Source organism: Delphinapterus leucas, chromosome 3 (genome assembly GCF_059928025.1).
Source record: "Delphinapterus leucas isolate spDelLeu-1000000601 "Yukka" chromosome 3, BTC_Dleu_Yukka2, whole genome shotgun sequence".
NCBI classification, from domain to species: Eukaryota; Metazoa; Chordata; class Mammalia; order Artiodactyla; family Monodontidae; genus Delphinapterus; species Delphinapterus leucas.
In genome coordinates this window covers 163,312,452-163,338,178 of record NC_143131.1, presented here as the reverse complement: position 1 = coordinate 163,338,178, position 25,727 = coordinate 163,312,452, and the positions used below count along the sequence as shown (strand labels likewise).

General features: G+C 38.6%; 1 long non-coding RNA gene and 1 pseudogene across 1 annotated transcript in view; both read left to right on the top strand.

The window, feature by feature from the left end:
• The window catches only part of LOC149749924 (uncharacterized), a 121,018-nt gene that overhangs the window by 46,697 nt on the left and 48,594 nt on the right, over positions 1 to 25,727 (top strand). The window lies entirely within an intron of this gene.
• On the top strand, positions 551 to 9,868 carry LOC149749925 (calmodulin-alpha pseudogene; annotated as a pseudogene).

Sequence of the window (25,727 nt, the reverse complement as noted above, 5' to 3'; positions counted from 1 at the left end):
ACTCTAACTTGATTGTAGTGTTCACTTCACCATGCCCATGAGAGAACTCTGAAATTCCTAGATGCCTCTCATACTTCTTTTTCTTCTGATATATCTTTTTATAGTTTTAAAGTAACTTTTTTTCCTTACATAGCTTTCCTTTAACAAGAAGGCAAATATTTTCTTTTTTTTTTTAAGTAAAATAAGTAAAACAGTGGGGTAATGTAGCTACCAATATAAAAATGTTTACAGTTCTAAAATATGGTAGATTTAGGGAACTGTGAACATAGCCATTTGTGTGTGTGTGTGTGTGTGTGTGTGTGTGTATAGAAATATAGCTTCAATAAATTAGATTTCGTCACAAATACAAAATTATATTTTTTAACATATTGATATTTCACTTCATCATATGATATAACCACGTGCTGAAAATGAAGATGAATTTGGAATTTCAAAGACACACGCAAAAGTATAATCCATCAATGGTCCTCATTCTTCTTGGTGAATCCTTCCCTTTTAGGATATTTCCTTTCACTGAAATGACTGGACATAAGGTATGTCAATGCAAAACATAAGTGAAGAATTTAGAGAAGCTAAATTTTACCAGGGGAATAGATGGGAAGTAGAGATTAAGGAAGCAGGGAGCCATTGAAAAATGTTGGGTGGAATTGAGAGGGGCTTAATGTAGCTTAAGGGAGATGGGCTTTCAAGAGAGCTCCGAAGTCGGACGAGTGGAAACAAGAAAGTGATAGAGAGCTATAAGGAAGGGTCAGCAACTGTTTAGTAACTGTGCGCCTCTGCAAGACCCCAGTGCCTGGTGTTGTGGACTCAGTGGAGTTCTCAAGATTCTTGAGGTCTGGAAAAACATGTTCTCGTCAGATGAGAAGAAAAGATCTAAAAATGATAAAGCAAGTCTGAGAGGTGGAGTAGAAATTGAAATTTAGGACTATTGTTGTCAGTGGCACACTATGAGCAACTTTTAAAAGCCTTGTTAGGGTAAAAATGCACTTTTTGGCTTTATAAGAAAGCATACTATGAAGAAAGAAATAATTGATCATATACTCAGAGCTAAGCATAACTATTGGCTTGCTGTCCCTCCCATAACAACCAAAAATTGAGGGGAAGGGAGAGCAAAGATGCTGATCTTGTGAGCTTCAGATTGCCACAGCAGCCAGCAAACAACGACTGGACCGTAGATCCGTATTTCAAGCAAACAGTCTTGACTGTTTTACCAGCATAATCCCAGGATCTTCACTTTAAGCCAATGTTCTTTGCCCTAAGAGAGCGTCACGCAAAGCATTTGTTTCTTTGTGAGTGAAGAACAATTAATTTAGTTCAACTCACTTCGTTGAGCATGTACTATGTGAAAAAACCATACCTAGTCCATAAATCGTAGTTCTCCATGACCATAACCACTGGAGGCTGCTGTTTCAGCATACCAACAGAGGCAGTGAATCTCTAGAAGCAAAACAATCTAGGCCAAAACAAATTAGTAAAGGATGTCTGAGGGTAAGTGGTTTTTTTTAATTGATATAAAATTTATATCCAGTGAAATGCACAGTTGAGTACTCTCTTCTACATGATTTTTTTTCCACCTTGAATTCTGTGAAACCAGTTTGCCCTGGTCTTTCTCCTACACCTTTGGCTATTCCACCCCTCTCTCATCATAGTTACCTATCGCTTCACTAAATGTTGATATTCCAATGTCTGACTTCTTCTCTTCTCAGGTTACATATTCTCTTTATACTGTGTTGCTTTCAATAACCTCATCAGCATCACATCTACAAATCTAGACCCTATTTCCCATCTGCTCCATTCGTATATATCCAGCAAGCAATGGGACCTCTTTGCTTAGTGGTCCCATAAGCACTTTAAATTTGTCATGTGCAAGAATGAACTTATTGCCTCTCACTACAAACATGCTTTTAATTATGTTTTCATTATTAGCACTAATGAAAACATACTATTCAAAACAATTCAAGCAATCGAGCACTTTTGTGTGATAAGGGATGTGTCAAACATTATAAATCAGGTAACCCTCTTTTGGGAGAACTGATAGTTTAGCCATTTATTCACGCCAAACCTGGCCATCATTCTGGAACTTTCCTCCTTCCTCATTGCACCCACCCAGAATCCCCCCAAAATTTCACCTCCCCCTCATCATCGTGGTCCTTGCTTCTTTCTCTGGAATCTCTCAAATCTGTTTCTTTGTCCTTGTCAAAAATCTTTCTACTTTCTTTCCAGACTTCCACACAGGGAGTATTGTTACAACAGATTCAGACTCTGTTCCTTAGGCATAGAGGTAACGGAGGGATGAATTCTGATTGGAGATTTACTCATCAACCATGTATTGAGTTTCTGTTAGGCATAAAATAAGTCTATTAAAGTAGCAGAACAGAATTAGTCCGAGTGGAGCAAGCGAGCTGAGTGCTTGAGTAGTCGAGTCCCGGAGACCGGTAGCGCTTGCAGCATGGCTGACCAGCTGACTGAAGAGCAGATTGCAGAATTCAAAGAAGCTTTCTCACTATTTGACAAGGATGGTGATGGAACTATAACAACAAAGGAGTTGGGAACTGTAATGAGGTCTGTTGGACAGAATCCCACAGAAGCAGTTACAGGACATGATTAATGAGGCGGATGCTGATGGTAACGGCACAATTGACTTCCCGGAATTTCTGACAATGATGGCAAGAAAAATGAAGGACACAGACAGTGAAGAAGAACTTAGAGAAGCATTCCTTGTGTTTGATGAGGATGGTAATGGCTATATTAGTGCAGCAGAGCTCCGTCATGTGATGACAAACCTTGGAGAGAAGTTAGCAGATGAAGAGGTTGATGAAATGTCAGGGAAGCAGATATTGAAATGTCAGGGAAGCAGATATTGACGGTGATGGCCAAGTAAACTAAGAAGAGTTTGTACAGATGACAGCAAAGTGAACACATTGTACAGAACGTGTTAAATTTCTTGTACAAAATCGTTTATTTGACTTTTCTTTGTTTGTAACTTATCTGTAAAAGGTTTCCCCCTATTGTCAAAAAATATGCGTGTATAGTAATTAGGACTTCATTCCTCCATGTTTTCTTCCCTTATCTTACTGTCATTGTCCTGAAACCTTATTTTAGAAAAATTGATCAAGTAACATGCTGCATGTGGCTTACTCTGGATATATCTAATAAGCCCTTCTGCACATCTAAACTTAGATGGAGTTGGTCAAATGAGGGAACATCTGGGTTATGCCTTTTTTTTTAAGTAGTTTTCTTTAGGAACTGTCAGCATGTTGTTGTTGAAGTGTGGAGTTGTAACTCTGCATGGACTGTGGACAGTCAACAATATGTACTTAAAAGTTGCACTATTGCAAAACGGGTGTTTTATCCAGGTACTCGTACACTATTTTTTTGTACTGCTGGTCCTGTACCGGAAACATTTTCTTTTATTGTTACTTGCTTTTTAAACTTTGTTTTAGCCACTTAAAGAAAATCTGCTTCTGGCACAATTTGCCTCAAATCCATTCCAAGTTGTATATTGCTTTATTATCTTCACGGTGCTATGTCCCTCTCTAAATCATCTAGTTTATTATCTGGTTTCCTACTTTATAGTCTTTCTCCACTCTCGTATGTAAGCTTGCTAAGGACAGGGGTGTGTTCTAACTTGTTCATTACTCCATCCTTATTGTGTAGATACAGTGGTAAACACACAGTAGGTGCTCAGGAAATATTTGTTGCATGTTAACAAGTAATCTTCCCTCCAGCCTTAAATGAGAGTTTTTGACTGGCGCAGTGATTCATATTCACCTCTGCGGATTTGTATAATACCATTATGAAATGTTGCTGGGTGTGTTATCTGCCTCATAGGGATATAAGGATGTTATAAGGATCAAATGAGATAATGTATATGAAAGTTACTTTGTTAGAGAAACAAAAACTTATAATAGTATTTATGATCACTCTCCTGATTTCACAGATGAGCAGATGAGAAACCTGGAGCCCCAGTGGGTACATAATCACCCAAGGGCATAGATATCAGCTCTTACATCTTCTGCCAACCATCACAAAGATGCTTTTACATATTTTTTCCCCTTTATGCTGAATGTCCCTCACTGAAAGGTCATAAGGATGACAAAGATGTTTCTGAAAATTAGAAAGGGAGGAGTAAAGCCACTTTTTGTTGAGAAAGAGCGTGCAGATCAGTAAAAACAGCCACAGGGAACATAGGAATGAAAAATTCAGGGTAGAATTTGGCCTACTGGCCCAGATGGGAATAAACTAGTTGCGATGTTTAATGTGAAGCTATAGAAAAGTTAATAGGTTTGTGAACAAATGTTCCAAACTCTCAGCTCAGGGTATGATTTCCCAATTCAAGAAACTTTTCTACCCTGAGGGTAACAAGTTTTACTCAGCTTTTGTGCAAAGAAACTGCCACTATTTCATATTTTCTTTTCTTTTTCTGTTTCCTTAATAAAAGTATTCAGTATTACTTGGTGGAGTTCTGCCCTATTGTTTGATATCATGACACTTTCTTCCAGGCAGTGCGGTGTCCTGTCATTGGGAGCCATTGGTGCTAACCAGAATGGTGTACAGTACCAGGGAGTATGCTAGTATATTGAGTTATATCTCATATTCTTATGTAATTCACAAACCAGCCCTTGAAAAGAACTCAATTTTGGACCTGTGTGATGTCATTTGTGGTATACTTAAGCCACACTTTATTTTTAATTTGATATATGCTCATTAAAAAACATTATCTTACTTGCTTTAGGGTCACACAACTAGTAAGTGAAGGAACCAGTCTTCCAAACTCCATTATTTGCATTTTTAAAAATTGTTTAGCATTTATATGAAGGCAAAAATTAACCTTCCAGCTCTGTTATCAATTTCTGTATCCCAGTGGATATACCAATGTCCTCTGAAGTTGCATAGCTCTGATTTGTCATGAGGTGGCAATGTGACAACACCTTGAATTGGATCTATGATGAACTCCCCCACCTTGGTGAATTTCTGAGGGAGCTGTCCAGAGCTGAGTTTGCTATGGAATGGCCACTGAGTGAGGAGGCATGAGAACAGACTTCTAGGGCTTGAATATTTGATTTTATGCACATCCAGTCTTAGCTTCTAGCTGAAGAATCCTAATGTGGAACCCTAGGAGAATTTGCTTTCTGGATTTCAAATACAAAAGTTCAAAGCGGTCAGCTTCTATTTAAAAAGCCCACATGCAAAAGTAAGTGAAGTACCTTGAAATTGCCAGTGAAGAGGTCATCCTGAAATCTACAGAGTAAAAAAATGAGTTTTAGAGGAGGAAAATATGTTTTCAAATAAGGGAATGTATATTATAGCTTTTCAAATTCCATTCATTCAGAGAAAGTGAATAAACAGGGATAAAAGACCTTGAACAAGACTCTTTTTCATGTCTATTTAAATAAGAACTTTATTCAATTTGTGGTACTATTAAATAGGAATACAATATTAAATAGCTTAAAACTTATAGTGGTATTTCTTATATCCAAATATGTGAAAAGAATTTTATATAATTTATTATGGCTCATTCTGAGGTGGCTCTGAAATTATGAATTGTGAACACTGTCTAATACTTTTCCCTAAAATATTAATAAATTTATACTTATATATTCTTAAAAATTCAAATATTATATTAAAATAATGTTCATATTATCATTTAAAGATCTAGAATGTAATTTCCCAGTCTTGATTTTAATTCGATTATATGAAAGCTGAAAATATAAGATTGTAACACTTTTTCTTAGATTGTGGTTATTTTTTAAAAAGTCATTCACCTGTTGAATCATTCAGTAGATATATAGTGGCACATTCCAAGCTGTGGTCACGTGGTTCCAGCCTCCATTAGACTTATAGTCTAGTGCAGGAAAGGTTAAGTAAACTGAAGCTTAAAATGCACGATAATAAGTGCTATGATGGGGTTGGTACAGCGTATTATAATCACACACTGCAGGATCCTCTTATTTGAATTTGGTTGGGGGGCTGGTCAGAGAGAGTTCCCAGAGAAAGTGATATGGAAGGTGATACCTGAAGTATTAGTAGAATTCAGCCAAGCAAAGAGATGGAGAAGAATCTTTCAGTCACAGTGAGCATAATATGTGAAAGTATGGAGACAAAAGAGGATGTGGTGTTCTTCGAAGAGAAGTTAAATTTAACTAAAAGTTAGAATTCTTAAAAGATAAAACAGGGACTGGGGATAATAAATAAGTCTGAGGCAGTAAGCTGAGGTTGTACCATGGAAGCATGAACATCCTTCTAAGAGCATTGGGATTCTGTAGTAAGGTTTTAAATAAGGAAGCTGCCTGGTCAGGTTCACATTTTAGAAAAGTCATTTCAGTGTAAAGAAAAGATCACGGTTAGGTGAGAGCCTAAGTCTAGAGGCTGAGGGACTCTTTTGGAATCTGCTACAGTGGTTCCAGATGATACATGATGCTGGCCTCAACTAGAATAGCACTAAGTGTTGATGGAGAGAAGTAGCTGGAATCATCATTTTTTAGAAGATTAAATTGAGAGAGCTTCACAGCTGTTTGGAAGTAGAGGAGGGTGAGAATATGAGGTCAGGGAAGCTAATTAGATTTCTGGAATCTGCAGCAGTGGTGGCTGGTTCCACTTCCAAAGATAGAAAACACAGAAGTTTGCAAGTAAAGGTAGTGAGATCATTTGGGGGCATAGAAAGTTTTATGTTTCTGTAGGACTCTAAATGAAATGGCTAGCAGAAATTTGGGCCTGTGGATTTTGAAGCTCAGGAATGAGATGTGACCTAGAGATATAAAGTTTAGAACTTTTATCAGGTGGATGGTAATTGAGCATTTAGGAATGGATGATATTACCCAAGGAAGATGTTGAAGAGATTCTCAAACTTTGGGGTCAGATGAATTACCCAGGAGGTGTGATAAAATTCAGAATGCTGGGCACCAACTCCAGAGTCTTACTGAGTAGTTATAGGATGTAGCTCACAAATCTACACGCTTGACAAATAGAGTTCCATGATTTTGATGCAGATGATCCTCTGACCCCACTTTCAAGTAAAAGGAAAAGTGGATCTTGCATAGGAGCCTAAGTAGTATCAGCACATAAAAGATGGACAGAGGAGGAGGAACCTGGAAAGAAGGCTGGTGAAGAAGTAACCATAGGTGTGGAAGGAAAATTAAAAGTATAAAATATCACTAATTACATGGAAAGAGAATCAGTATAAGAGAAGGAATCATCGACAGGGCCAGAAGTGTTGAGACAGGAAGTAAAGATAAAGGCTGGAATACACCTACTACATGTAACAAAAAGGAGGTCATAACAAAGTTGGCAAGAATAGTTTCAGTAGAATAATGTGGGCTGAAGCCAGATTGCAGTGGGTTGAGGGTTGAATATGATATGAGGATGAAGAGACATGAAGCAGAGACAAAATCTTTTACAAGTAGTTAGAAGGGATGGAGGAGGTTGCTACAGCAGGATATGGGTAGGGGTGAATGTTTTAGGAAGGAAACAGCGTGAGTCAAAGTCTTATCTCACCCTTGGCCTGCTCTTATCTCTAATTTTTTTGGAGCTTTTCGTCTTATCAACTTATGAATGGATATATTATACAATTCAGCAATAAAAAGAATGGGTTGTGTGTTAAGTTTATGTCGAAATTTCTAAGAAACTACCAAATACTTTTCCACAGAGCTGTTCTGTTTTACATTTGGATATTGGGGAGCAAATTAAGGTGCTGCTTTGTGTTTTGTGCATTATGGTTATGCCAAAAAATACTGAAATATGCCTGAATATTAGCCTGACCCCTAGTGGTGGTCCACATCCATGGGGCTAAACGTGGAACTGAGTTTTTTCTACGCTTTCCATCACATGAGCTGCCACTCCACCTCCATCGTTTCTTGCAAACACATAACAGTAGAGAGATGGTGTAAATATGCCCAAACAAATTTAGATGGTGTACTGCGGGGTCCAGTGGGGCAGAAGGAGGGAAGTCCTTACACCCTGCTACCTGCTTGAGATCAATACCTGCTGTCCTAGCTTCAGCATCACCACCATCCGGGGGACTTTGAGAAAAATACTGAACTTCATTTAAGCTCAATTTCCTCATATTTACAACGAGGATTATAGTAATACCTACCTTAGAGTGATTAAGTGAGGTTAAATGAGATTGTGTATGTAAAGCGCCTAACACAGTTCAGCCCAGAGTTGACATTCACGAAAGAGCAGGTGTTCATATTTCATAATGATAAAAACAATCAATAATGTAGTCAAATCCTACAATGAAATTTTATTCATGATATTTTTTTTTCTGGTTCTCATTTGCTTGCATTCCATGTTAATGTTCTCTATTTCAATTGGAACCTCTTTAAATTTAGGACTGGGTTTTATTTGATAAAGATAAAAGCCACAACCATACCAACAATAACATCCTCTATTATTTTAGAGTAACTATATATCAAGACATTGCTAAAATATTTCTTATGTAAAATTTAATGCTGAAACAGTTTTATGAGGTAGGCAAAGATCTCAGATGGTCTATGTTAAAGATTTTCATCTGTACCTTTTTCACCCAGACCCCACATCTTGACTCCTTGATGTGCTGGCCCTGCCAGTGGCAATGATAATATCAGTTACAGATGGTTGATACAAGAAATACAAAGATTATGTACAAAGTATTGATATTGATACTGATATTGATAAAGCTAGCTTTCTTCTCTTTGAGCTTTTCCATTCTAGAAAGCTAGCTCTCACCGAGAAAAAAAGCTACCTCTTATTTAACCCTTGAGAAACAAAAACAGAATGAACAAAAATCTATTTGCTTCTTTTATTACCCCAACGATACTAGGGCTGACTGTTGTTATTTTTAATTATTATGTTTCCAGGTATTTTTCCCCCGCACTCAACCGACTGATTAATAACCACATAATTTCTCTTTAACAATGACTTCTTCAGCTTATGTCAGAACAAATAATGAACATCCAGAACTATAAAGGACAAACCAGAACATTAATCCTTATGTCCCTTATTCATTGGCCAACAAACTTACTAGGCCTCTTACTGAACTCATTTGCGCCCCTACGCAACTTTCAATAACCTTAGGCACAGTGGTCCCTTTATGAGAAGGCACTGTGATCACTGGCTTCTGCCATAAAGCAAAAGCATCTGTAGGCCGCTTTCTATCACCCGGGGCACCAATCCCTCTTATCCCTATGCTAGTAATTATTGAAACTATTAGCTTATTTATCCAACCAACAGCCCTAGCCCTATGACTAACAGACAGTATCACAGCCGGTCACCTGTTAATTCACCTAATCAGAGGAGCATCCCTTTCCCTATTAAGCATGAATCCTCCCACAGCCCTCATTATATTTATTAGTCTTGTTCTTCTCACTTTTCTCGAATATGCAGTAGCCCTTATTCAAGCTTACGTGCTCACCCTGTGAGTGAACCTCTACCTACACAATGACACCTAATGACTCACCAAACCCATGCGTATCATATAGTAAATCCTCGTCCCTGACCTCTTACAGGAGCCCTCTTAGCCCTTCTCTTAGCATCCCATCTAGTCATATGATTCCATTTTAACTCAACTTTTTTATTATCCTCGGGCTGATTAACTAGTATGTTAACAATATGTCAATGATGATGAGACATCACCAGGGAAAGCACTTTTCAAGGCCATCACACACCAGTTTCATTCAAAAAGGATGCTGATATGGCATAATTCTGTTTATTATTTCAGAGGTTCTCTTTTTTATAGGCTTCTTCTGAGGTTTTCATCACTCAAGTCTTGCCCTTACACTTGAACTAGGTGGTTGCTAACCACCAACAGGCATTCACCCCCTAAATCCATTAGAAGTACCACTTTTCAACACCTGTCTTACTGGCCTCTGGAGTACCTATTACCCAAGCTCATGACAGCCTGATAGAAGGAAATTGTAAGCATATTCCTCAAGCTCTTTTGATTACAATCTCCCTAGTTTACTTTACACTACTGCAAGCCTCAGAATATTATGAAACAGCTTTTACAATCTCAGATGGAGTACACAGGTCAACAGTCTTCATAACCAAAGGTTTCCATGGCCTACACGTGATCATTGGCTCTACTTTTCCTCATTGTCTGCTGCCTGTGCCAACTACAGTTTCAAATCATTTCAGATTTGAAGCCACTGCCTGATACACTTTGTAGACATAGTATGGCTGTTTCTATACATCCCCATTTATTGATGAGGGTCTATTCTGTTTTTTCTTTTATTGGGGTAGAGTTGTTTTACAATGTTGTGTTAGTTTCTACTGTACAGTGAAATGGAGTTGAGGGTGTGTTCTTTTAGTATCAATTAGTTGTCTTCCAGTCAATTAGTACAATCTGAAAAGAATAATAAACCTTATAGCATTAACCACAAACATAGTACTAGCTTCACTACTTGTACTTAGCGAATTCTGACTTCCCCGACTAAAGACAGATACAGAAGAATCAAGTCCTTACAAATGCGGATTTGACCCCATAGGATTTTCCATAAAGATTTTCCTGGTAGCCGTTACATTTCTCCCCTTGATCGAGAGAAATTGCCCCCCTTCGGCCCCTGCCCTGAGCAGTCCAAACTAGCAACCTAAAAACAATACTCATCATAGCACTAATCCTGATCTCACTACTAGCAGTAAGTATAGCCTGTGAGTGAACTCAAAAGGGATCAGAATGACACAAATATGATAATTAGTTTAAATGAAAACAAATGATTTTGTCTCGTTAAACTATGATTAAACTCATAATTACTGAGTATCTTTTGTCTACATAAATATTATTCCAGCATTCACAGTTTCCCTTATAGGGCTATTAATTTATTGATCTCACTTAATATCTTCTCTGCTATGTCAGGAAGAAATAATATTATCATTATTCATTATAGCAACCCTAATAATTCTAAATGTCCATTTCACTCTAGCTAGCATAATACTCGTCATCTGACTAATATTCATAACCTGAAAAGCTGCGCTAGGTTATCCCTGCTAGGAATATTATCAAACACCTATGGCACTGATTGCATCGAAATACAAACCTTCTCCAGTGTTAAAATTACTGTTCTAACTATTATATTCATGCCACTAACACGTTTATCGAAAAGCAATATAATTTGAATTCACACCACAACCTACAGCATACTAATTAGTTTTGTTAGTCTTTACCTTTCTAACAGCAGCCTTAACTTTAATCTTCTCTGACCCTCTGTCAGCACCTTTACCAACTCGAACGGCATGACTCTTACCACTAACACTCAGAGCTAGGCAATTCCAGCTACCTAAAGAATCACTGGCTTGGGAAAAAAGCAAACAAACTGTCTATTACTATATTAATCATAGTACATATATTCTTAATCTTAACATTCAAGGCCATGGAAATGATTCCATTCTACAGCTGATTTGAAGCAACACAAGTCCCAACATTAGTTATTATTACTTGACGAGGAAACCAAACAGAACGGCTTAATGCAGGACTCTACTTTTTTATTTTACTCACTAGTGGCATCCCTTCCACTTCTAGTTGCACTAATGTCTATCCAAAATACTACAGGCTCGCTAAACTTTTTAACAATGCAGTACTGAGCCCAAACAATATCTAACTTTTGATCCCATATTTTCACACGATTAGTGTGTAAAGTGGCTTTTATAGTAAAAATACCCCTTTATGGGTTACACCTATGATGTCAAAAATGCACGTAGAAGCCCTTATCGCCTGATCTATGATTCTTGCAGCCCTACAACGCAAACATGGTGGCTACGAATCACAATAATCCTGAAACCCATAGCAAAGTATGTAGGGTACCCATTCCTTATATTGTCCTTCTAAGGAGTAATTATAATGAGCTCAATCTGCTTGCACAAAACAGACTTAAACTAGCTCATCACATGCGCCTCCGTTAAGCACGTGTCACTTGTCATAGTAGCTCTTCTTACCCAAACACCTTCAAGTTCCATAGGAACTAGGGCCCTAATAATCACCCACAGCCTCACATCGTCTATATTATTTTGCCTGGCAAATTCAAATTATCAGCGTGTTCATAGCTGAAACATAACTTTAGTCCGTGGTCTACAAACATTTCTTCCACTAATGGCAACATGATGACTACTAGTAAATCTTACAGACCTAGCCCTGCCCCCAACAATCAACTTAATCAGAGAACTATTTGTAGTAATATCTTTCTTCTAGTCCAATATCACTATTATCCTCACAGGGGCTAAGACAGTATTACCGCCCTATACACTCTCTCTGTATTAATCATAACACAACGAGGTAAATATATGTATCATACCAACAATATCAAACCACCATTTACATGAGAAAACACCCTCATAACTCTTGACCTATTACCCCTTCTGCTCCTATAACTCAACCCAAAATTATTTGGGGACCTAGGTACTGTAATAGACTTTAACAAAAACATTAGGCTGTGAAGTAAAAGAAGCTTAAATCTCCTTTTTACTGAAAAGCTTAGCCTTTTCTCGGGTGAGCCTCCTCACTCTGGAAAGCTAGCTCTTACCCAAAGCCAGCTACCGCTTATTTACCCCTGAGAAACAAAAACAGAATGAGCGAAAATCTGTTTGCCTCTTTCATTTCCGCAAAGATAATAGGGCGCCTGTTGTTATTTTATTTTATTTTTTAAAATTAATTAATTTAGCTATTTATCTTTGGCTGCGTTGGGTCTGAGTTGCTGCACGCAGGCTTTCTCTAGTTGTGGCGAGCCAGGGTTACTCTTCGTTGCGGTGCGTGGGCTTCTCATTGCGGTGGCTTCTCTTGTTGTGGAGCACGGGCTTCAGGCTTGTGGGCTTCAGTAGTTGTGGCTCGCGGGCTCTAGAGCGCAGGCTCAGTAGTTGTGGTGTACGGGCTTAGTTGCTCTGCGACATGTGGGATCTTCCCGGACCAGGGCTCGAACCCCTGTCCCCTGCATTGGCAGGTGGATTCTTAACCACTGCACCACCAGGGAAGTCTTGTTATTGTTTTAATTATTCTGTTTCTGAGCATTTTATTCACATCCAACCAACTCAGCTACCTCCTCAATGAGGAGAAATGTGGGCATCTGTGACCTCCTCAGACTCAGTATCTCACGAGCGTTTGTTACTCTGGAGAAGAGAAGACACAACACCAGGAATGGCCAGTACCTGATGATTATTCCAATCAGCCATTTGGCAATTTAAGATAGTTGCATTCTTTTTCCCACCCCACCCTAAGCACATTTATTTCCTTTTTTTTCACTGTAATAGCTGAGTTTCACCCTAAAATAGTCAAAGGATTCTATTCACATTTTGTCCTTGTAGATTAATGATAGTGTTAAGACACACAGTTCCTTCATGGAAAATAAGAAAGCGTCTTCTTGGCCACATGTGATTAGCACCATCCAGACTTCTGCCTCACATGCCTGGTGAGGCGTGCATTCTCTTCAGTATCCAGTTGTTTTTCAAGAGAGATGTGTAAATTAAAGTAGTGACAACGATGTTAACATATGTGTTAGGCAACAAAATAGATGGCGCTGATGCAGATGGTGTTACAAGTTGTATTTTCAACTTGGGTCTGCATTTGGAAAATATTTCTACTATTTCCTTCCTTCAATGTCATCAATTTTAATGGCTTCTATTCCATCTAATTTTTAAGCTGTAAATATATTCTAGTAGTTGAAAAGGAAATCAAAACGATCCTTTGTAACAGAGGCTGAACCTAGTTTGTTTTCTCAGCAAAATTAGTCTTCAGTTTATATGTATCTAAATGCTGGATTATGAGTTCCCAAATCCATAATTTATCCTAGAATTCTTCAGTTAATAAAAACCGATGTGAGAATAAGTTTGTCTCATATGATTATTAAAAAACCTCTGAGCAAGCATTTAAATATTAGGAGATTTCATATAAAAAATCTTCCTTTGGGCTTCTCTGACAAATCAATGGTTTCGAAATGCTTTCAGAGACCTGAGTAGGACCTGGACAAGTCATACGCACTAACACTCTCCTATCAGCCTGAGAGCCCCTGGACAGTTTTGACTTTTGCTTAATATCAGTGGATATTTAGTCTACTGAAATATTTTAATCCATCTTTCCCTGTAGAAATTTGAACCTAAATTTAAAGGGGCTTTTCTAATGCAGTTCAAGCCAACAGGTATAATTCATTTTAAAGGTAATTTTTAGGACTAGCTTCAAAGTGTCTAGGCAAACATTTATTTAATTTCCTATGTTTCTGTAGAAATGATAATACCTAACAAATATTACTTACTCTTTGTCACATGCTGTGGTTTACATATCTCATATTTTAATTCTTACAACAAGCCGTAAGGTAGGTGCTAAATGCTATTATTAGTTTAACAAGGACAACCTGAACCTTCAAGAGGTATGTACGTTGCCCAAGGTCGCAAAGCTTGCAAGAGGTTGAGCTGGGAAAATCTTTTCTCTAAAATTCATGTTCTTAACCACTCACTGTCTTACTCTGACATATATGTTCTAAACTAGTTTCAAATGTATCTTTAAAAAATAATTTAAATATGGATACTTTAAAACACATAAATATATAAATAGGGATATTTATATAAAGAAACATTTATCCTCGTTCTGAAGTAAAGGCTCCAGATACTCTCTGCTCCCTATGCCCCCTTTTAGGTCACAAAGGGACCTCTTTTTATGCATTGTCCACCAAAGGGGTCAGGGTTTGAATTCTCCCCTAGTCTTTTCCTTTTTTCCCTGTTGTAAATGAATTACGTATATGCCCTGAAGTAATTAGCAAAGACGCTGTTGTTCAGGTGAATTTTAAAATAATTAATCTGACCTAATACCTGTCAAGAATAATTAGGAGAAAATATGTCCTCCCTGAGCAGCTCTTTCAAGCTAAGATGCTAAAGCACGATGTCTCCTGTGTGTGCACTGCATGTGCACTGCGTGTGCACTGTGCTAAAAGTGAGAGGGCTAAAAGTGAGAGTAAATCTTAATGGTTTTAGAGGAAATGCTAAAATGATACCTCTTCAATTGCCACCTGGGCATCAGCTCTTCAGTTTCTATATCTGAATAAAAACAAGAAGCTGAACTAACGACAGGGATTCTGACATGAGTGATATCAGTGACTCCTTAAGACATTGTGGTTTGCAATTAAAACTTAAAAACTAATCCCTCCTCTTCCAAAAGGCTTTTGAATGAAGTCACATGCCCCATTTCACAGCCTGTTAATTTTCTTATCATAAGAGCTATTCAACTGTCTTCTAACCCTCTCTCCCATCCCCTACCTGTCCTTTTTTAAATGTTTAGCATCCTTAGTAATCTAATTAACTGGTGAAATTTCTCATGTAATAACCAAGTCCTAAGCAGTATGTTTCGAGAAAGATATTTTAGGAAAAATCAATAAGCAAGCTTTACCCACAGATGCAGTTTGTCAAGAAGGGGAGATAATCTCTGGCTGCAATGACGGCAGGTTTGAATATGATGACATTTGCTGTCCATGATTGTCTGGAGCCCTAAGCACTGCTCTGTCATTGTATAGCAACCTCTCTGCATGCCCTCTAACCTTGCCTTCTAATATATTAAGGGGCTTGTGGAAGAGGAGAACACTGGAGAACTTATATCTCACATCGCCACGCAGTTCAGAGTTAATAATTTCCTTATTAAACCTATGAACCCTTCACGTTTTGTAGTCCTGCCTGCCCAACCCCCTTCTAAGTTAGTTTCTAGGCAAACCAATAAACATGGAATTACATTAAGCTCCTTATTTCAAGGCTGCAGTTCAGGATTTTGCTGCATATTTGTTGGCTCATTTATGGAGACTGCAGCATAATATTCATTAATTCTGTTTAATCTCCAGTACTTCAGTGATTTGATTCTCAACCACATTACCTATGCCAGTTTGTCCATGTTTAAACCACCCCAGTGCTGTGATGCTGTTCTATATGTTGATTACCCAAAGGTTCTGTGAGCTCTAGTCTGGAATCACAGAGGCAGATTATCCACCATTTCCAGTTCTTGGTGATCACTCAGCACTTGAAGGTAACCTATTAGAAAATTTAAAATTTCAGCATCTGTCTTGAATGGCCAACATATCTGTAGCTGACTTTTAATAAGAAAGAATGTGCAGTTTAGGAATAGTCTGAAAAGGTAATAAGCATTTGCAAAAAGAAGGACATTGTTTGCTTTGACAAATTAAGGTTTTGATGTGAAAAAGAGGTTCTTGGAAATATCCCTTTATTGATATGAATCAAGGAATTGAGGTTTTAATTTCAAACTTACCCAGCACTATGTGAGAATGAATATTAATCTTCCAGCAGAACTGTTCTCTGTTTTGAATGTTGAATGTTTTGAGACATTCTCTAAAACACTCTTGCAAGTACTCTCTCGCTCTCTCTTTCTCTTTCTCTTTGTGTGTGTGTATGTGTGTGTGTGTACATCTACGTCTTCACAACCAAACAAAAACATAAATTAAATGTTTACTCTCTAGTTTCATAACATAAAGTAATCACTGATATTGGTCACACTGAAGGGTGGCTTGGAAAGGAGAGAAGTGAAATCCTTTCAAATGCCGATTCAATATCTTTCCTTCACCTGCTTTCTGGTGGGGAAGGGTGTATAAGGCTGGGTGAAAAAAGTCAATTGAGTAGTTTTTGCAGGCTCAACCAAACTGTAATAGTTAATAATAGTTTTACTGGCAGGGTCTGGAACGGTGGTGCTCCTGTGTGTCGCTGGTGATGGAGGCTCTGCCAGGATTTCTCATTGTGCCCCCATCACTAGTGACACAGGAGCACCACTGTTTCAGACCCTGCCAGTAAAGCTACTATCCGTCACTGAGAATTTGCGTCCATCTGTTCTTTTTTTTTTTTTTTTTTTGCGTGCATCTGTTCTAACAGCTAGTATTACTTTTCACTTCTAAAAGTACCGTGAGCCCTGTGATAGGATAACTTGAATCAGTGGAACCACAGAACACTCTTCACTGCCCGCTGTGTGCCACATAGTACTGCAGATTCCAAGGATTCTACAGTCATTAAAACAAGAAAGGGCCCTACCTCCATTCAGTTGTTAAAGTAGCAGGGAAAACAGACATAAACTATTGCAATGAGTCTATTAGTTATGCACATGTAAAGAAAGGCAAAATAGAAATTCAATGGCTATGGAACACACAGTAAGATCTAAATTACTCTAGCAATGATGAATATATTTTTTATTTATTAATGCTTATTTCCAAATGTTAGTTTGTACAAACATAAATCTGGATTTCATGTTACACCGAGGGAACTGTGTACAGAGTAGGCTAGTAGACTCAGTAGGTTAAACTGTTTCTTTCTTTTATATATATATAAATATATATATATATGTATATTTATGTATTTATGTATGTATGTGTGGCTGCGTTGGGTCTTCCTTGCTACGCGCAGGCTTTCTCTAGTTGCAGCGAGCAGGGGCTACTCTTCATTGCGGTGTGCGTGCTTCTCATTGCGGTGGCTTCTCTTGTTGTGCAGCACGGGCTCTAGGTGCACGGGCTTCAGTAGTTGTGGCTCACGGGCTCTAGGGCGCAGGCTCGGTAGTTGTGGTGCATGGGCTTAGTTGCTCCGCGGCATATGGGATCTTCCTGGACCAGGGATGGAACCCATGTCCCCTGCATTAGCAGGCAGATTCTTAACTGCTATGCCACCAGGGAAGTCCCTAAACTGTTTCTTAAAATAGGTGTGTTTTTTTTTTTTTTCCTTTGAGCTATCAGGGTATTTAGAAAACATTTCACCTAATCCTTCTCCAGGTAAGGAGAAATGTCTTATCCAAACTAATAATACCATCTTTTTAAATGAATGGAATATTTAGTGTATACTAGGAACTATGTTATTCTCTACTTTTAACCAATTTTTATTGTGAAATTTAGTATCCTTAAGGATGAGTCTATAATAAAAGATATGTAGGTCACTGATTTATCAAAAAAAAAAAGAAAAAAGAAAAAAGACACGTATGTAATGCCACTCAGGTCAAGAAATGGATAATTGCTTGCTTCCCAGATTTGCTGAGCAGCCCAGCCTACTTCTGACTCCATTCCTTCCCCCCTCCCTACTGCCCTTCTTCTGAGGGTCATGATTATAATTTAGCTTTTCTTTATAGTTTTACACATTCACATGCATTCAAAAATGATGTTTTTTAGGGCTTCCCTGGTGGCGCAGTGGTTGGGGGTCCGTCTGCTGATGCGGGGGGCGCAGGTTCGTGCCCCGGTCCGGCGGGATCCCGCGTGCCGCAGAGCGGCTGGGCCCATGAGCCATGGCCGCTGAGCCTGCGCGTCCAGAGCCTGTGCTCCGTGGCGGGAGAGGCCGCGGCGGTGAGAGGCCCGCGTACCGCAAAAACAAACAAAAATGATGTTTTTAAATGTACTTTTAACTTCAGATAAACTGATTTGTAGTAGTGTATATGCCTTTATGTCTATCTTCTTTCACACAACTCAACATTTGTGATAGTAATTCATGTTCTTTTTTGTAGCATTACCTTGGTCATTTTCATTCTATTGTATGAATGTATCACAATTTATTCTACTGTAAGTATTCTAAAATTAATCCATTTTAGAATAAATGGCATTTGTTCGTCTGACTGATATGAATAGCATAACTCTAAATAGTCTTGTGCTTGTTTCTTGGAACACATATGCATATATTTCTATCTCCTAATTCTCAAAATTTGGTGTTATGCTATATCCCACACTCATGTTTCTGTAGAATTCAAAGATATATTCTTATGAAAGAAAGTTGGAAAGGAAGGACAGGCTGAGGTAACATAACAGAACCAGATGTACTGAATTGGTTGCCTGATTGCAGTCTCACAGATTTTTGGTTCAGTATCTAATGGGTTAAGCTGAGTTCCTTCACGTGTCACTGAAACAAATGAATAGAAGAAGTAAATGATCAGTGTCATCTTTATCGTTACTAATTCTTTGTTTAACCTTTGGTAATATGGGTGAGATGCAATGCCTTCCTGCTCTTATGCTTGGTTCAACCATTTTTATTGCATTATTTCTGTTCTTTTGTCTGGCTAAGTTTTTCCCATCACAGAGTATGCTGTTCCCTTTGCCCGAAATATGTTCTTATTGTAAAACATTGGTCGCATGACTAACTCCTTTTGTTATTGAGGTAAAGCTGACATACAGTGTTAGTTGCAAGTGTATGACCTAATAGTTCAGTATTTGTATACACCGCTAAGTGATCACTATAATAAGTCTAGTTACCCTCTGTCACCTTACACAGTTACAAACAATTTTTTTTTCTTGTGATAAGAACTTCTAAGATTTACTATCTTAGATTCTTTTAAATATGGAACTCTTCCCTTCCTTCTCAGGATCATTTCATCTGAACTCGGAAATCTTCTTTGATAGTCCTACCACCCCCAGTCACTCTCTATTACATTTACCCCTTATAATTGCTGTTAGTTAATTCATCTCTTCAATGGTTATCTTGTTTATAGTTTATTCTTTTTTCTGGTCCCTCCTTTCCCTGCCTTCCAGAAATATAAGCACCAGGAATCTCATTTCTTTTGTAGAACAAGTTAGCTACAGTATGTGGAACAATACCAGTTCATAATAGGTGCTCAATAAATGTCTAATGAATAAATGGAAGAAAGGAAGGTAGAGGTTTGGAAGGAGGCCAAGCAGTAAAGAGACTATTTGCATGTTTCAAAAATGCTGTAATTCTTCATGACAGGTGTAAAAGAGGAGATTTGTGGATTCAGATCTTATAAGGAGACTAAGCAATCAAAGATACCAAACCATTGAAAGTTAGAAAGAAGCAGGGAGCTCAGTGTTTCCACACAGTGAGGCAGACTGAAAGCAATAAGGGAAACCAAAAGCCCAGGACGGTGTGTGACTGTCATTCCAATGTTCTATATATCTCTTTGCCAAGCTATACATACATGAATTCCTAACAGTCTGACTAATGTTCATCTCAAAGAAAGAATCTGAGTCAAAGTGACCTCAGGGTTACTAGCCATGGAAACAGAGGAGGGAGAGTGTGGTCATTAGACGCTGTTGTCAAAGAACAAAGGAGGGACAAAAAATAGAAGTTTGGTGCTCTCCCACATTGATTTGGAGGAAATTGGCCAACATCCAATGTGAGCAAGGCAGTTGGGTAACCCTGGGAGAATGAGTCGTCTTGGCAGGCTCGCAGAAGTGCCTGCTTGTGTCGATCATCACTGTAATGACAGATACCAAGGGTCAATATTTACAAGGGTCCACTAGGATGAGTAGTAAGATGAGTCTAGGAGTGGTCCCCAGGAAATCACAGAGCAGTGAGGCTCATAGAAGAGATATAAATTCCAGGAGTTGACCAAACTGTTAGCTATAAAGGAAATGTATATTTAACACACGAAGAAAAGAGAGCCAAGTACTACTGTAGGCAGATCCAATAGGAATGTAATATAATACTTGTGGTTACAGACAGGGAAAATGTTTAAATATCTGTAGTGTCAAACTGCCATATATTAACCCTTTAGTCAAACACGGTTTCTACCCATTTAGGCTATTTTCCTTCCCTGCCAAAGATGGCAACTTTCATTTTACCATGTTAGTGAGTAAGGGAAATGACTCATTTTACAGACAACTTGGCAAGACTATAAGTAAGAAAAGGAGGGCATGAACTGTGTCCTGTAGGTAACAAAATGCTTTTCTAAAGTCATTGCTGGGGAAATAGTAAAACATTACAACCCAGGAAGTCCAGGTAAATTATATGAGAGAGTAGTCAGTAGATGTCACAGGGGAAAAATACAAGCATTTCTGAGAGGAAAAGTAAAAGGCTTTGATGTGATGTCTCTGACACCTAAGTGGAGCAGAGAATCTGAGGCAGAGATCCATGCCTCTCATTTGTGAGAGCTCAAATAGGGAGGGTTGTGCTGAGTAATTTTGCTTGGCAATGAACTTAATACCTCCCTCCTCTTCCCCTCCCCCCCAAAAAAGCAAAATTAAACTAGGTAGCAGAGGTAGATCATCTCCCTCCTAAAGCCGACTCAGCATTCCACAGCATTTATACATCAAATTCCAAGAACTAGGCTATAAAATGTGGAGTTCATTTTGCCACCTTGCAAAAGGAGCTTCAGCTTCTCATTTCTCTTACCTTGTGATGAGGAGGCCTTGAATGGGTCGTTCCTGAGGACCAAAGAGACCCAAAGAGTGATAATGGCATCCCAACCTTGATCTCTGTCTCCCCTAAGAACTGCCAAGCCCTGTGGGCCTTGAGGAATTTTCTGTTTCTCCCCCAATCTCTAGGAACAAAGGTGTGACTGACTCTTTCAACTGAGTGACTCTCAAGGATCTGTAGAGAATGAACTCTTTCATTAAAGTAGCACAGGAAATCCCAATGCTAAGAGGAGAAGCCAGTCTCAGTACAACCCTATGAAACATCTTATTTTCTAGTCTAGGGGTAAGGCAATGAAAATTCTCAGTTCCTGCCTCACTTAGAGGTAGTACAGGTCAGAACTTCCCTGGTGGTGCAGTGGTTAAGAATCCACCTACCCATGCAGGGGACATGGATTCGATCCCTGGTCCGGGAAGATCCCACGTGTCGCAGAGCAACTAAGCCCGTGCACCACAACTATGGAGCCTGTGCTCTAGAGCCCGTGAGCCACAACTACTGAGCCCACGTGCCACAACTGCTGAAGCCCACATACCTACAGCCCATGCTTCTCAACAAGAGAAGCCACTGCAATGAGGAGCCCATGCACTGCAAGGCAGAGTAACTCCCAGTCGCCCCAACTAGGGAAAGCCCGCCCGCAGCAACAAACACCCAACACAGCCAAAAATAAATAAAATAAATTTCAAAAAATGTTAAGGGTGAAGGGTTTTTTTTTTTTTTTTAAAAAAAAGGTAGTAGAGGTCAGAGAATAATTGAATTTCAGAGCTGAAACGGATATTTCTGACTACCTACTGTAATCACCTCACCTTCCTGTTAAGGATATTACCAGGAAGGAGAAGTGACTTATACAGTTCATCCCATCATGGGTTTATGTAATGTCTATTTACATAGCACCAAACATACTTTTACCAGGCACTTCATTATTGGTTATACAGATAAAATATGACTAAGACTTGATTCTTGCCCTCAGGAACTTGCTATCAATTGGGCAGTTAAGATGAGTAAACCGAGAAAGGCATTGCCGTAGTACAAAAGAGGACAGTGTACACAGCGGTTAAGAGTACAGGCTGTGGGTTGAAGCTATCTGAGTTCAAACACAATACCACTGCTCACACGTTGGGTGGCCTTGGGCAACTGAGTTCACTTTACTATGCTTCAATTTCCTTTTCCATGAAACGTTGATAACATTAGCATTTATCTTATAGGGTTACTTGATGATTAAGTGAGAAAATGTATACTCAATGCTTAGTAAAATATTTAGTAGTAGTAATCGATCAATAAATGTATTATTATCAGTAGTAGGTGCAATAGAGTAGGAACATCATCATTATCATTAGATTCCAGGTGTGGTAGTTTAAAAAGAAAGCTTCCCAGCAGTGGGATTAATAGTCCATGATTATATTAAGGTTTAGGAAGAGTGTTCTGGCAAAAGGGGTTAAATTATTTTCTGGTTTCCTGGACTTTGACTTTGTGGAGCCTTCTGAATGTCAAGGTTTTGGCTAGAGCTGTAACTGAATTGCAAACATAACTCTCATGCTCGTGATGATCCTGGGTTTATATGCCATGTGTTCCAGAAAATGGCAGTGAAGTTTATGAGGAAGAAACAGCTCTTTCTCTTTCACACAAAGGTGAAGTTTCAGTTGGAAGTGTGGCTTCCTAGGGTGTTTGTTCTTACCCCACTGACCCAAACAGAGTGAACTATATGACAACAGGGTGTATATCACAGTATGTCATAGAGATGTAAGTTGGTAACATTTTGTATCTTCCACTGTAGGCTGTAAGTATTCTGAGGTCTGGGATGTAGCAGTTATCTATTGCTGAGTAACAAACCACTCCAAAACTTAGTGACTGTTTTTAGTGACTGAAACAACAGTAGTTATGGAATTTGCATTTTGGGCAGGGCTCTGTGGGGATGACTTGTTCTGCTCTATGCTTGACTTGAGGCTGAGATCCACTTTCTAGATGGCTCACTCATGTGGCTGGCAAGGTGGTGATGGCTTTTGGTAGTGAACTCAATCAAAACTGGAGTACTCATTTCTTGCTGGCTGCTTATTTGGGTTTCCTTACAGCATGGCTACCACCTCAGAGCAGTCAGACTACTTACATAGTAACTTATTGCCACTCGTGAGTGTCACAGAAGTACCAGGCAGAGACTGTGTGGCTTTGTAAATCTAGCTTCAGGAGTCAAATAACGTTACTTCTGCCATAGTTGCAAGTGCATCCACATTCAGGGGGAAAGAACATAGGCCCTCATCCCTCTATGGTGGAAATGTCAAAGTTACATGATGAGAGGGACATGTGGGTATGACTCTGTTGAGAAACACAATCTGCCAAAAATGCCACTTCGGTTTTGCCCACCAGAGTGTCCAGAACAGTGGTGACACAACACGGGTACTTAATCAATATAGCTCTGAATGAATTATAGCACTGAATACATTGAGTGAATGAAAATAAATGAATAGATTACTATTGCTACCCCAGTTCCTGACCCTTTCTGAATGACACGGATATTAGTATCAAACTTGGCTCCTGGCTTGAAATTTTGCTCTTTAATCTGGGCACTTACTTATGTATGTCTGTAGTTGATGTTGGAGTCTTAAACTCCTTTGGGGAATAAGGAAATGATTACAAAGACAGAGCGGTAGTGCCTTTGAAGAAAAGTAATTTGAATAAGTGAGGCAGAATTTGGTTGTAAAGATTTATCAAGTCGTCAAAGAGAGGAAAATAGTTCTGAAGGAGGAAAATAATTGATGATGAACCAGCGTGGTTGCGATGAAGGAAACAGTATGATGACAAGAGATCGGGCAGCTTCTAGGGGAACAGCAGCCAAAAGAATCATCAGCAAAACTCTGTTTAATTAATGAACGGCAGCAGAAGAGGGTGCTCTAAAAAGATTAGAGATGGCACTTGAGGCTGTGCCTCCTGGGAAATATTGGATGACTGAAGTACTTCTGTGTGTGATGTGATTAAAATAATCAACTAGAATTTGAACATTGAATCATGAATTTAAAAGATTTTGTCTGCCTGTGTAAAGCAAACATAAGACAGTCATTTTTGATTAATCTTGGGGAATAGGGAAGACCACCAATATAATGGTTGTTTCCAGAAGCCATAGTGGAAATGTCTTATTCTTTGTCCATAGCAACCTGATATATTATTGTCCATCAAGATTTTAACTCTGTGCCCTTATTATAAAATATATTTGGAGCTGACAGTTGCAACTTGAACTGTGTAACTTAGGATAAAAGGTACAGATTGTAAATTTCTCCTCTGTATCATCCATGATTATTTTTATTTTTTTAATGAAAACGAAAGAGTGTGTAATCTTGTTAGTAAGTGCAACTCCTCAAACTTCAGAACAGAAAAAAAAATAGAATTTTGTTGATTATGTCACTCTTGATCATTTTGCCATTGTCAAGTGTTTCTTGGATTCTTCCAGAATGTTGACATTTACCCAACTTTGATTGAAGTTAAGGGAAAACTGTATTCCCTTTTTATTTGCTTTTTATCATCCTTTTCTAAAATTTTGTTATAGGAAAAGAGGCACACAGGGATTTAGCTATAAGGCTTCTGAGTGTTATGAATTAACAAGAGAGCAGTATTATTCCCATATCTCTGATTCCTACTGTCGTGGTGGGAATGACCAATAATTACGTTTTTTTTCTTATTTCACTGTACTACAATAAATGCATGTTGCAGCTGAACGGGTTTGACAGAAAACATACTTCAAGTATGTGACTACATTTACAGTTATTTACATATTAATGGTATAGGATTTGGACATCATAGTGTTATCACTGGCTTTAAAAAACACTTAGAATATTCTTTTAATTAAGTTTAGATTTGCTATGAGAGTTTGAAAATATAATTTGTGCCGAATTCTAAAGCTGAGTAGTCAAAGACATTATTTAAAAGTTCTCATAAACTTTAAATTATGCTTCAGTTGATGTTTCTTGCTAAGCAGAACATTAATTTGGTTTTGCTGTATATAAATATATCAAAATTAAGAAGTAAATATTTTCATCGGCTCTTTAGACACTCGGATTAAGGTATCTGAAGCAGGCTGGTCAGGAACCTTTGACCTAGTAGTGGAGTTTACAGATATGGCAAACCCCTACGGCAGATTAAAACATTGCATACAAAGACACCAGCTATGTCTTCAAAACACACCAAACGTCACTGCATAGTTTGTTAAGGTGATCATATAAGAGGGAGAAAAAATTCAGGTGGGGCTTTGGCTACAGAGTGAGACACTGCCGCCCCAAGCTACAGTACTTCCACTTCTTTGTTCTCACTAGCTCCTCACTTCCCACCAGCACCTTTCAGTAGAGTCCTAATCGCCACCTATAATTAGATTTTTATTTGTGCCTTAACATGCTTAACGTCCGCCTCCCTCAGACAGGGGATACCCTTGATGGAAAGACTATGGGTAATTTGTGTTTCCCTCTGAATCCCTGATACTTAGTATAGGACATCACATATAGTAGGCACTTCAGTTAATTTTTATTAAAAGTTAAAAGATGCCATTTTGGGAAAGAGATTTCTCATTTAACCTTAATCAGAGCAGCACCAGGATTGGTCCCAGGCATAGACTTTAGAGTCTCAGTTTACATTCATATATATGTGAAATCATCAGCACTGCCTTCTCTCAGGCAACAGAGTCACATGCGTTTAAT